The sequence below is a fragment of the Tachyglossus aculeatus genome, chromosome 4, assembly GCF_015852505.1.
Source record: "Tachyglossus aculeatus isolate mTacAcu1 chromosome 4, mTacAcu1.pri, whole genome shotgun sequence".
Classification (NCBI taxonomy): Eukaryota; Metazoa; Chordata; class Mammalia; order Monotremata; family Tachyglossidae; genus Tachyglossus; species Tachyglossus aculeatus.
Window position 1 is genome coordinate 51,289,476 of NC_052069.1, and position 11,255 is coordinate 51,300,730.

General features: G+C 43.6%; 1 non-coding gene across 1 annotated transcript; it reads left to right on the forward strand.

The window, feature by feature from the left end:
- Nucleotides 1-3,523: 3,523 nt before the first annotated feature.
- On the forward strand, nucleotides 3,524-3,661 carry LOC119927769. The gene has a single exon (XR_005450741.1). It is a non-coding gene; the product is annotated as a small nucleolar RNA SNORA7 (small nucleolar RNA).
- The last annotated feature ends 7,594 nt before the right edge of the window (nucleotides 3,662-11,255 follow it).

Here is an 11,255-nt window from a genome sequence, read left to right on the forward strand (position 1 = left end):
GCACACGAGCTTTGGAGTCAAAGTCATGGGTCCAAATCCCAGCTCTGCCAATCGTCAGCTGTGTGACTTTGGGCAAGTCACTTAACTTCTCTGTGCCTCAGTCACCTCATCTGGAAAATGGGGATGAAGACGGTGAGCACCCCGTGGGACAACCTGATCACCTTGTAACCTCCCCAGTGCTTTGGACACTGCTTTGAACATAGCAAGTGCTTAATAAATTCCATTATCATTATTATTATTAACAAATGCCATCATCATCATTATTATTATTATTAATAAATACCATAAAAAGTGCTTACTGTTCTAAGTGCTAGGGTAAATACTTTTCAATCCGTTCAGTCACAGTCCTGTCCAATATGGGGCTCCCAAAGGAAGACCTTCTAACTAGGTCTTGGGTTTGGGGGCATCAGAAGGATTGTGGAGGAGGAATTCTAATTCAATTTAAACCTTCTGAGCATCTGATGTCTTGCCATATGTAGCTTGTTCTAGGTAGAAAGATAACTCGCATTTGCGGCAGATTGTAAGGCAAAAAAGGCAATGACCTGTTTCCAGCTGCCTGAATGGTTAGCTTGTGGGCTCTTTGTTTCTTCATGACAGCTCTCCAGAGTTCACTCCACTTAAGCTTGAGGTCCCAAGAGTCCTATTTTCAGCTCTCTCTTCCTAGGACAGATCACATACTTTCAGAAGCTCATTTTCTATGTGCTTCTCATTTCAGAGCTAAAGAATCAGATAAAGAGGGCCTAATAGGCCTCTTTGGCGATTTGAATAGTGAAACTGGGATTCCCCTTCAAAATCTGGACTTTCATCACTGTGCTGGACACTTGAGAGAATACAGTGCAATAGAGTTGGGAGACTCTGTCGATCGCCCACGAGCTTACAGCCAAGATGGGCATCATCATCATCATCATCATCAATCGTATTTATTGAGCGCTTACTATGTGCAGAGCACTGTACTAAGCGCTTGGGAAGTACAAATTGGCAACATATAGAGACAGTCCCTACCCAACAGTGGGCTCACAGTCTAAAACGGGAGACAGAGAACAAACCAAACATACTAACAAAATAAAATAAATAGAATAGATATGTACAAATAAAATAAATAAATAAATAAATAAATAGAGTAATAAATATGTACAAACATATATACATATATACAGGTGCTGTGGGGAAGGGAATGAGGTCAGATGAGGGGGATGGAGAGAGGGACGAGGGGGAGAGGAAGGAAGGGGCAGATGGCATTAAGCTAAATTACAGGTAGGGTAGAGTATAAGGATTTGTACTAAAGTGCTGTGGGGCTGACGGTGGGGTGGGGTGACTATCACATACTTAGGGGATATAGATCCTAGTGTGTAAATGATGCAGAAAGGAGGGTGACTGGGGGAAATGAGGACTTATGTATGGAAGGCCTCTTGGAGGAGCTGTGATTTTAGGAGGACTGTGAAGATGGGAAGACAAATCCAGGTCCCAGGAAAGACATGGGCAAGATGTTGGCAAGAAAGACAAGTAAGACAGCATTAATAATAATAATAATAATGGCATTTATTATGTGTAAAGCACTGTTCTAAGCACTGGGGAGGTTACAAGGTGATCAGGTTGTCCCATGAGGGGCTCACAGTCTTCATCCCCATTTTACAGATGAAGTAACTGAGGCACAGAGAAGTGAACTGACTTGCCCGAAGTCACACAGCTGACAATTGGCGGAGCCGGGGTTTGAACCCATGACCTCTGATTCCAAAGCCCGGGCCCTTTCCACCGAGCCACGCTGCTTCTCATTAAGGGAGTGAAGTGAATAGGTTTGGGTTCTAGAAGGAGATGAGTGAAGTCGGAAGAAGAGGGAATGTTCATTGAGTGACTTTAAGCCAATGGTAAGGTATTTCTGTTTGATGATTAAACAGGCATGAGGGAGAGACGGATTTGCCTTTAGCCAAACATTCTTTTGCCTCCTGGGTTTCACAACCAAAGCTACTTACTCTGATACTTCCAAGCAACCCTGTTATGTTGCCGACTTGCACTTCCCAAGCGCTCAGTACAGTGCTCTGCACACAGTAAGCGCTCAATAAATACGATTGAATGAGTGAATGAATAAACGAATAGTTCATCTGTAAAGTGGCAATGAGTACTGTGAGCCCCATGTGGGAGATGGATTATATCCAACCTGATTAGCTAGATCTACCCGGCACTTAGCTCAGTCCTGGCACATAGTAAGTGATTAGCAAATACCTTAAAAAAATGCACTACTTTGTAAAACCCTCTGTGTTCTGCAGTGAGGTTTGACTCTCTGATTCTAATTTAAAATTAGTACCATGCCCCTTCTAGACTGTGAGCCCGTTGTTGGGTAGGGACCGTCTCTGTATGGTGCCAACTCATACTTCCCAAGCGCTTAGTACAGTGCTCTGCACATAGTAAGTGCTCAATAAATACGATTGAATGAATGAATGAATAAACTCCCAAGTTTGGCACAGAGAAATTGGGAAGATGCACCAATCCACTCTCCATTATTGATGACACTGAGGAGCAGAGATAGACAGCAAACAAGCGCTTTGTATTGTACTCTCTTATGTGCTGTGTATTGTACTCTCCTAAGTGCTTAGTACAGTGTTCTGCACACAGTAAGCACTCAATAAATATCATTGAATGAATGGACTGAATCCACATTTGATCCAAACTATGACTTTAGTCAATAGTTTCTCCGTGTCCATCCCTTGCCAATGTTGCTAGCCCGCAATCAAGTGGACCATTTTTAATCACGAGTCATTTAGGGACTCACTGTGGGTAGGGACTATGTCTGTTTATTGTTGCACTGTACTCTCCCAAGCACTTAGTATAGTCCTCTGGACACAATAAGAGCTCAATAAATACGATGGAATGAATGAAAGGAAGAGAAATGTCAAAACCAAGGGCCCCAAACTGGATAACCAATTCATAACTACTTGTGGGCTGAGTGTAGCTCATTCAATCTGGGAAGGAGGCCTTCCCAGACTGAGCCCCTTCCTTCCTCTCCCCCTTTTCCCCCTCTCCATCCCCCCCATCTTACCTCCTTCCCTTCCCCACAGCACCTGTATGTATGTTTGTACATATTTATTACTCTATTTACTTACTTATTTATTTATTTATTTATTTATTTATTTATTTATTTTACTTGTACCTATCTATTCTATTTATTTTATTTTGTTAGTATGTTCTGTTTTGTTGTCTGTCTCCCCCTCTAGACTATGAGCCCACTGTTGGGTAGGGACTGTCTCTATATGTTGCCAGCTTGTACTTCCCAAGCACTTAGTACAGTGCTCTGCACACAGTAAGCGCTCAATAAATATGATTGATTGATTGATTGATCCTAAGGGACAGACACACCTTCAGAAAACTCTGGCCTCTGCTTTCAGAGAAGCATCTCGTGGAATACGTATGCCAGGGCACAGCAGGAGGAGTACTAGTGAAAAGCAGTGTGGCCTAATGGAAAGAAGCCTTGGGCGCAATTCACTCAACTTCTCTGTGCCTCCATTACCTCACCTGTTAAATGGGGAATCCCCTCTCAGGGTCGCACCTGGAGAGTTTCCAGTACTCTACGAGCCTTGGCTATGGGAGGGAGAGTCAAGCAGAGGCCTACCAATTCCATTCCTAGCTTGAACATTGGCTAGCGAGTGGAAAGCAATCTGCTACGAGTCAAAACTCACCCGTGCTGGGCAGCAGCAGTGTGGGAGAGAATCGAGGGTGGAGGCTCAAGTTGACTGCGCAGAAGAAGGAGAAGAAGGCAGGTAAACCACTTCAGTATTTTTACCACGAAAACTCAATGGATACACTGCCAGAATAATTGCAGGTGGAGGTGGGGTGCTCTAGGAGAGATGTGTCGATGATGTCGCTATGGGTCAGACGCGACTCGGCAGCATAACAACAGCAACAACCCTTGTATTTAGTACAGTGTCTGGCACGTAGTAAGTGCTTAACAAGTACCATAAATGAAAAAAAAGAAAATCAATCAATCATATTTATTGAGCGTTTACTGTGTGCAGAGCACTGTACTAAGCGCTTGGGAAGTACAAGTTGGCAACATATAGAGACAGTCCCTACCCAACAGTGGGCTCACAGTCTTTAAATTGAAAAGAGCACAGGCCTAGGAATCAGAGAACCTGGGCTCTAATCCCAGCTCTGCCACTTGACTGTTGTATGACCCTGGGCAAGTCATGTAACTTCTCTGTGTCTCTGTTTCCTGTAAAATGGGGATTAAATACCTGTACTCCCTCTGAGACTTTAAGCCCCATGTGGGACAGGGACTCTGTCTTACCTGACTTTTTGTTATTAATCTGGTCTGAGTATTTCTACCTCACTGCTTAGTACTGTGCTCAGCACATACTGAGTACCTAACAAATAGGATTATTATCATCATCATTATTATTATTATCATTTGTTTCTGAGCATTGCTCTGTATTAAGGACTTGGGAAGTACAAAACAAGAGACACATTCCCTGCACACAGGAAGCTTAAACTCTAATGGATGAGCCAAACACAAAAGGAGTAATAGAGTGATCAAACTAATTCAATGTACAATTGAATGGTATACATGCAAAGTGCTCAGGACACATAGAAATAAGGATAGTGGGTATGAATATAATAATAATAATAATAATAATAATGGCATTTATTAAGTGCATACTATGTGCAAAGCACTGTTCTAAGCACTGGGGAGGTTACAAGGGTAATCAGGTTGTCCCAGAGGGGGCTCACAGTTTTAATCCCCATTTTACAGATGAGGGAACTGAGGCACAGAGAAGTTAAGTGACTTGCCCAGAGTCACACAGCTGACAAGTGGTGGAGCTGGGATTTGAACCCATGACCTCTGACTCCAAAGCCTGTGCTCTTTCCAATGAGCCACGCTGCTTCCCCATGGAGTGATGTAATCAAGGAAGGCTTGCTGGAGGAGGTGGGATTTTTAAGAAGACATTGAATGTGGGGAGCACTCTGTTCTGACAGATTTTGGGAAGGAAGGAGTTCTAGGGTGGGGGAAATGGCAGGTGAAAGAGGGAAAGGTGAAAATCAGAAACAGAGGTTTGTGTGAATGGATATTGGTGTTTTCTTTAAATTGAAAACATTAGAAAGTAGACAATCATTCATTCATTCAATTGTATTTATTGAGCGCTTACTGTGTGCACAGCACAGTACTAAGCACTTGGGAAGTACAAGTTGGAAACATATAGAGACGGTCCCTACTCAACAACGGGCTCACAGTCTAGAGGGGGGAGACGGACAACAAAACAAAACATGTGGACAGGTGTCAAGTCATTGGAATAAATAGAAGTAAAGTTAGATGCACATCATTAGCAAAATAAATAGAATAGAAAATATGTACAAGTAAAATAAATAGAGTAATAAATCTGTACAAACATATGAGAAGCAGCATGGCTCAGTGGAAAGAGCCTGGGCTTTGGAGTCAGAGGTCAAGGGTTCAAATCCTGATTCTGCCAATTGTCAGCTGTGTGACTTTGGGCAAGTCACTTCACTTCTCCGTGCCTCAGTTACCTTATCTGTAAAATGGGGATTAAAACTGTGAGCCCCTCATGGGACAACCTGATCGCCTTGCAACCTCCCCAGCGCTTAGAACAGTGCTTTGCACATAGTAAGCGCTTAACAAATACCATCATTATTATTATTATATACAAGTGCTGTGTGGAGGGGAAGGAGGTAGGGCAGGGGGATGGGGAGGGGGAGAGGAAAGAGGGGGCTCAGTCTGGGAAGGCCTTTACTCAACAACAGGCTCACAGTCTAGAAGGGGGGAGAAAACATCAAAACAAGTAACATCAGTAGCATCAATATGAACAAATAGAATTATAGATATATACACATCAATAATACAATAAGTAGAATAATAAACCTCATTGCAGAACACTAGAAACACTGGCCTGTTGAGTTCTTTAGAATTTTCTCGATATTTCCCTTTTTTTTGGTCCTAGAAGACACTGCCCCAGTAGCTGCCCACCAAGCTTGTCATCCTCAGTCCTGAACAAGTGCCTCCACTACAGTCGGCCCAACATTGCCTTCACATCATTTAATCACCTTGCCCCCTCCTACCTCACCTCGCTTCTCTCTTTCTACATCCCAGCCCGCAGACTTAGCTCGTCTGGTGCTAACCTTCTCACTGTGCCTCCATCTCACCTGTCTCACGGCCGACCCCCGGCCCACATCCTATCTCTGGCCTGGACCTCCCACCCTCCGCAAATCTGACAGATAATTACAAGGCCCGTCTCCTCCAAGAGGCCTTCCCAGACTAAGCCCTACTTTTCCTCATCTCCCACTCCCTTCTGCATCATCCTGACGTGCTCCCTTTGCTCTTCCCCCTTCTTCTAGCCCCACAGCACTTGTGTATATTACCTGAATTTTGTTTATTTAAATTGATGTCTGTTTATTTGTATTGATGTCTGTCTCCCCCCCCTCCCTCTAGACTGTGAACTTGTTGTGGGCAGAGATTGTCATTCTTTATTGGTGTATTGTACTTTCCCAAGCACTTAGTACACTCTGCTTACAGTAATAAATAAGATAGAAGTAGAGAAGCAGCGTGGCTCAGTGGAAAGAGCCTGGGCTTTGGAGTCGGAGGTCATGGGTTCAAATCCCGGCTCCGCCGACTGTCAGCTGCGTGACTTTGGGCAAGTCATTTAACTTCTCTGCGCCTCAGTGACCTCATCTGTAAAATGGGGATTAAAACTGTGAGCCCCCCGTGGGACAACCTGATCACCTTGTAACCTCCCCAGCGCTTAGAACAGTGCTTTGCACATAGTAAGCGCTTAACAAATACCATTATTATTATTAATGAAAGTAATTAGGAATTGGTTATCCATTTTAGGGCCTTTTGTTTTGACGTTTCTCTTCCTTTTCCCTAGACTTTAGACTTTCGCTCATTTCTCTGCTCATTAGCAAATTCATGAGTGTGGACAATTAAATCAAAATGACTCAAGATTTGAAATGGTCCACTTTATTACTGGCTCAACATTAAGCAGGGATGGACACGTAGGAACTATTGCTCAAAATCATAGTTTAGATCAAATGTGGATTCAGTTTGCTAAAACAATAATAATAATTATGGTATTTGTTAAGCACTTACTATGTGCCAGGCACCGTACTAAGCATTGGGGTGGATACAAGCGAATCAGGTTGGACACAGTCCCTGTCCCTTGTGGGGCTCACAGTCTTAATCCCCATTTTACAGATGAGATAACTGAGGCACAGAGAAGTTAAGCGACTTGCCCAAGGGCACACAGCAGGCAAGTGTGGAGTAGGGATTAGACATATGACCTTCTAACTCCCAGGCTCGTGCTCTAACCACTATGCCTGATTTTCATTCATTCAATCGTATTTATTGAGCGCTTACTGGGTGCAGAGCACTGTACTAAGTGCTTGGGAAGTACAAGTTGGCATCTATCTCTCTTCCTAAATGTCATCAGTGATTGAGAGTGGATTGGTGCACCTTCCCAATTTCTCTGTGCCAAACCTTGGAGTTTTAGAACACATGGTTCTAATCTGAAATTGAGGCAGAAAGTCAAATGTATTAATTCATTAAATCGTATTTATTGAGCACTAACTGTATGCAGAGCACTGTATTGAGCGCTCGGAGAGTACAATTCTGCAACAGAGACAATCCCTACTCAACAGCGGGCTCACAGTCTAGAAGAGGGGAGAAAGGCATTCATTCATTCATTCATTCAATCGTATTTATTCATTCAATCGTATTTATTAAGCACTTACTGTGTGCAGAGCACTGTACTAAGTGCTAATTGAGTGTTTACTGTGTGCAGAGCACTGTACTATTCAGGGCCAGGTATTTACAGGTCAGGGTCAACATTTTTGATGCCTCACGCACCAAAGCGTCCGTACTCCAATACATCTCGGGAATCGTGCGATACTAAAACGTCATTTGGTCGTTTGTCTCTTTGGTGGTGGTATTTGTTAAGCAGTTGCAAAGTGCCAGGCACTTATCAAGCGCTGGGTTGCTAAGTTATAAGCTCTGGGTTACTTGTACATATTTACTGTTCTATTTATTTTATTTTGTTAATATGTTTTGTTCTCTTGTCTGTCTCCCCCTTCTAGACTGTGAGCCCGCTGTTGGGTAGGGACCGTCTCTAGATGTTGCCAACTTGTACTTCCCAAGCAGTTAGTACAGTGCTCTGCACACAGTAAGCGCTCAATAAATACGATTGAATGAATGAATGTACTAAGCACTTATTGAGCACTTGCTGTGTGCAGAGCACTGTACTAAGCTCTTGGGAAGTACAAGTCGGCAACATACATCAAAACAAGTAAACAGGCATCAATAGCATCAATATGAATAAATAGAATTATAGATTTATATACATCATTAATAAAATAAGTAGTACAATAAACCTCATTGCAGAACACCGAGGGTTGTACAAAGCAGCACATTTTTTAAAATGTATTTGTTAATAGCTTACTATGTTCCAGGACTGTACTAAGTGCTGGGATAGATCAAGCTAATCAGGTTGAACACAGTCCATGTCTGCATGGGGCCCAACACTTAGTACAGTCCTGGAATGTAGTAAGCTATTAACAAATACCTTGAAAGAATGCACTACTTTGTAAAACCCTCTGTGTTCTGCAACCAATCAATCAATCAATCGTATTTATTGAGCGCTTACTATGTGCAGAGCACTGTACTAAGCGCTTGGGAAGTACAAATTGGCATCACATAGAGACAGGCCCAGAATTTGTTCCTGGGTAGGAGCTAAGTATCAATCACTGGGGAAGCAGTAAGGCCTATTGAATAGAGCACAGGCCTGGGAGAAGGAGGACCTGGGTTCTAATCCTGGCTTCACCACTTTGCTGTGTGACCTTGGGCAAATCACTTAACTTCTCGGTGCTTCAGTTACCTCATCTGCAAAATGGGAATTAAAACCGCAAGCCCCATGTGGGACACAGACTTTGTCCAACTTGATTAGCGTGTCTCTGCCCCAGCACTTAGAGCAATGCTTAACATAGCAAGCGTCTAACAAATTGCATCATTATTATCAGTGGCTGCCTCCACCCAGGAGGCTGTGAAGATTTCTAGAATTTTAACAGGAATAGGATGGATGAGTCTAATCTAGACAGAGCCTCAATTGTGAACCCCTAAGATGACATCTTCCTAAAACAAGACTGCTGAAATATCACTGGACTGATGTGTTTTGATCCCATTAATCCATGGTATTTATTGAGCACTTACTGCATGCAGAGCACTGTGCTAAGTGCTTGGGAAAGTACAATAGAATGGGCAGATATGATCCCTGCTCACAAGGAATTTACAATCTCATTCATTCATTCAGTCGTATTTATTGAGCACTTACTGTGTGCAGAGCACTGTACTAACCATAGTGATCCAGGGATAGTTAGGGACTCACTGGGTGTTCTGACAGCTTCCAAGTGTAAGATTAATCAGAAAGGCATCTTGGAGTGAATTAAGCCTGGTTTGGGTTGAGATTCTCTAGATTGCCTGTAATCATACCTCTAGCCAGATTCCCTAGTAGCACACCCAAACAGATTAGAGTGCAAGTGTGGTGTTCACATTAATGTCTTTCTCCCACTCCAGACTGTAAACTCATTATGGGTACAGAACGTGTCTGCTAATTCTGTTGTATTTTACTCTACCAAGCACTTAGAACAGTGTTCATTCATTTATTCATTCATTCAATCGTATTTATTGAGAGCTTACGGTGTGCAGAACACTGTACTAAGCACTTGAAAAGTACAAGTTGGCAACATATAACGACGGTCCCTACCCAACAACGGGCTCACAGTCTGGAAGGGGGAGACAGACAACAAAACAAAACATGTGGACAGGTGTCAAGTCGTCAGAACAAATAGAAATAAAGCTAGATGCATTAACAAAATAAATAGAATAGTAAATATGTACAAGTAAAATAAATAGAGTAATAAATCTGTACAAACATATATACAGGTGCTGTGGGGAGGGGAAGGAGGTAGGGTGGGGGGATGGGGAGGAGGAGAGGAAAAAGGGGGTGCAGTCTGGGAAGGCCTCTTGGAGGAGGTGAGCTCTCAGCAGGGCTTTTGCGGATGTGCGGAGGGAGGGCATTCCAGGCCAGGAGAAGGAGGTGGGCCAGGAGTCAATGGTGGGACAGGCGAGAACGAGGCACAGTGAGGAGGTTAGCGGCAGAAGAGCGGAGGGTGTGGGCTGGGCTGGAGAAGGAGAGAAGGGAGGTGAGGTAGGAAAGGGCAAGGTGATGGAGAGCCCTGAAGCCGACAGGAGTTTTTGTTGATGCGTAGGTTGACTGGCAGCCACTGGAGATTTTTGAGGAGGGGAGTAACATGCCCATGGAGTTTCTGCACAAAGATGATCCGGGCAGCAGCATGAACTATAGATTGAAGTGGGGAGAGACAGGAGGATGGGAGATCAAAGAGAAGGCTGATGTAGTAATCCAGTCAGGATAGGATGAGAGATTGAACCAGCAAGGTACATCATCATCAATCGTATTTATTGAGTGCTTACTGTGTGCAGAGCACTGTACTAAGCGCTTGTACATCTTGTAGATGTGTACATCTGCACATCTAGAACATGTTCTACACATGAGCTGATTGGCCATCCCTGAGATCCACAGTTTGCATCAGAGAGTTCCCAGAATCCTGGAAATCTACATGTCCAGCCCTGATATCTCTCCTGTTCTGCAGTCTCATATTTCCTCCTGTCTTCAAGACATCTCTATTTGGATGTCTTTCTATGACCTCAAACTTGACATGTCCAAAACAGAACTCCTCATACTCCCACCCAAACACTGTCCTCCCCATAACTTTCCCATCACTGTAGACGGCATCACCATCCTTCCATCTCACAAGCCCCATAACCTTGGTGTTAGCCTTGACTCCTCTCCCTCATTCAACTGACATATTCAATCGATCACTAAATCCTGTCGGTCCCACCTTCACCACATCACTAAAATACGTCCTTTCCTCTTCCGTCAAACTGCTACTGCTTTAAGACAATCACTCATCCTAACCGGCCTGGATTCCTGAATCACCCTCCTTGCTGACCTCCCAGCCTCCTGACTCTCCCCACTCTAGTCCATACTTCAGTGTGATGCCCGGATCATATTTCTACAAGAACATTCATTTATTCATTCAATCCTATTTATTGAGCACTTATGTGCAAAGCACCGTACTAAGTGCTTGGCACGTTTCCCCATGCCTCAAAAAAACCAGTGGTTGTCCATCTACATCCGCATCAAGGAAAAAACTCCTCACCACTGGCTTCAAATCACCTAATCACC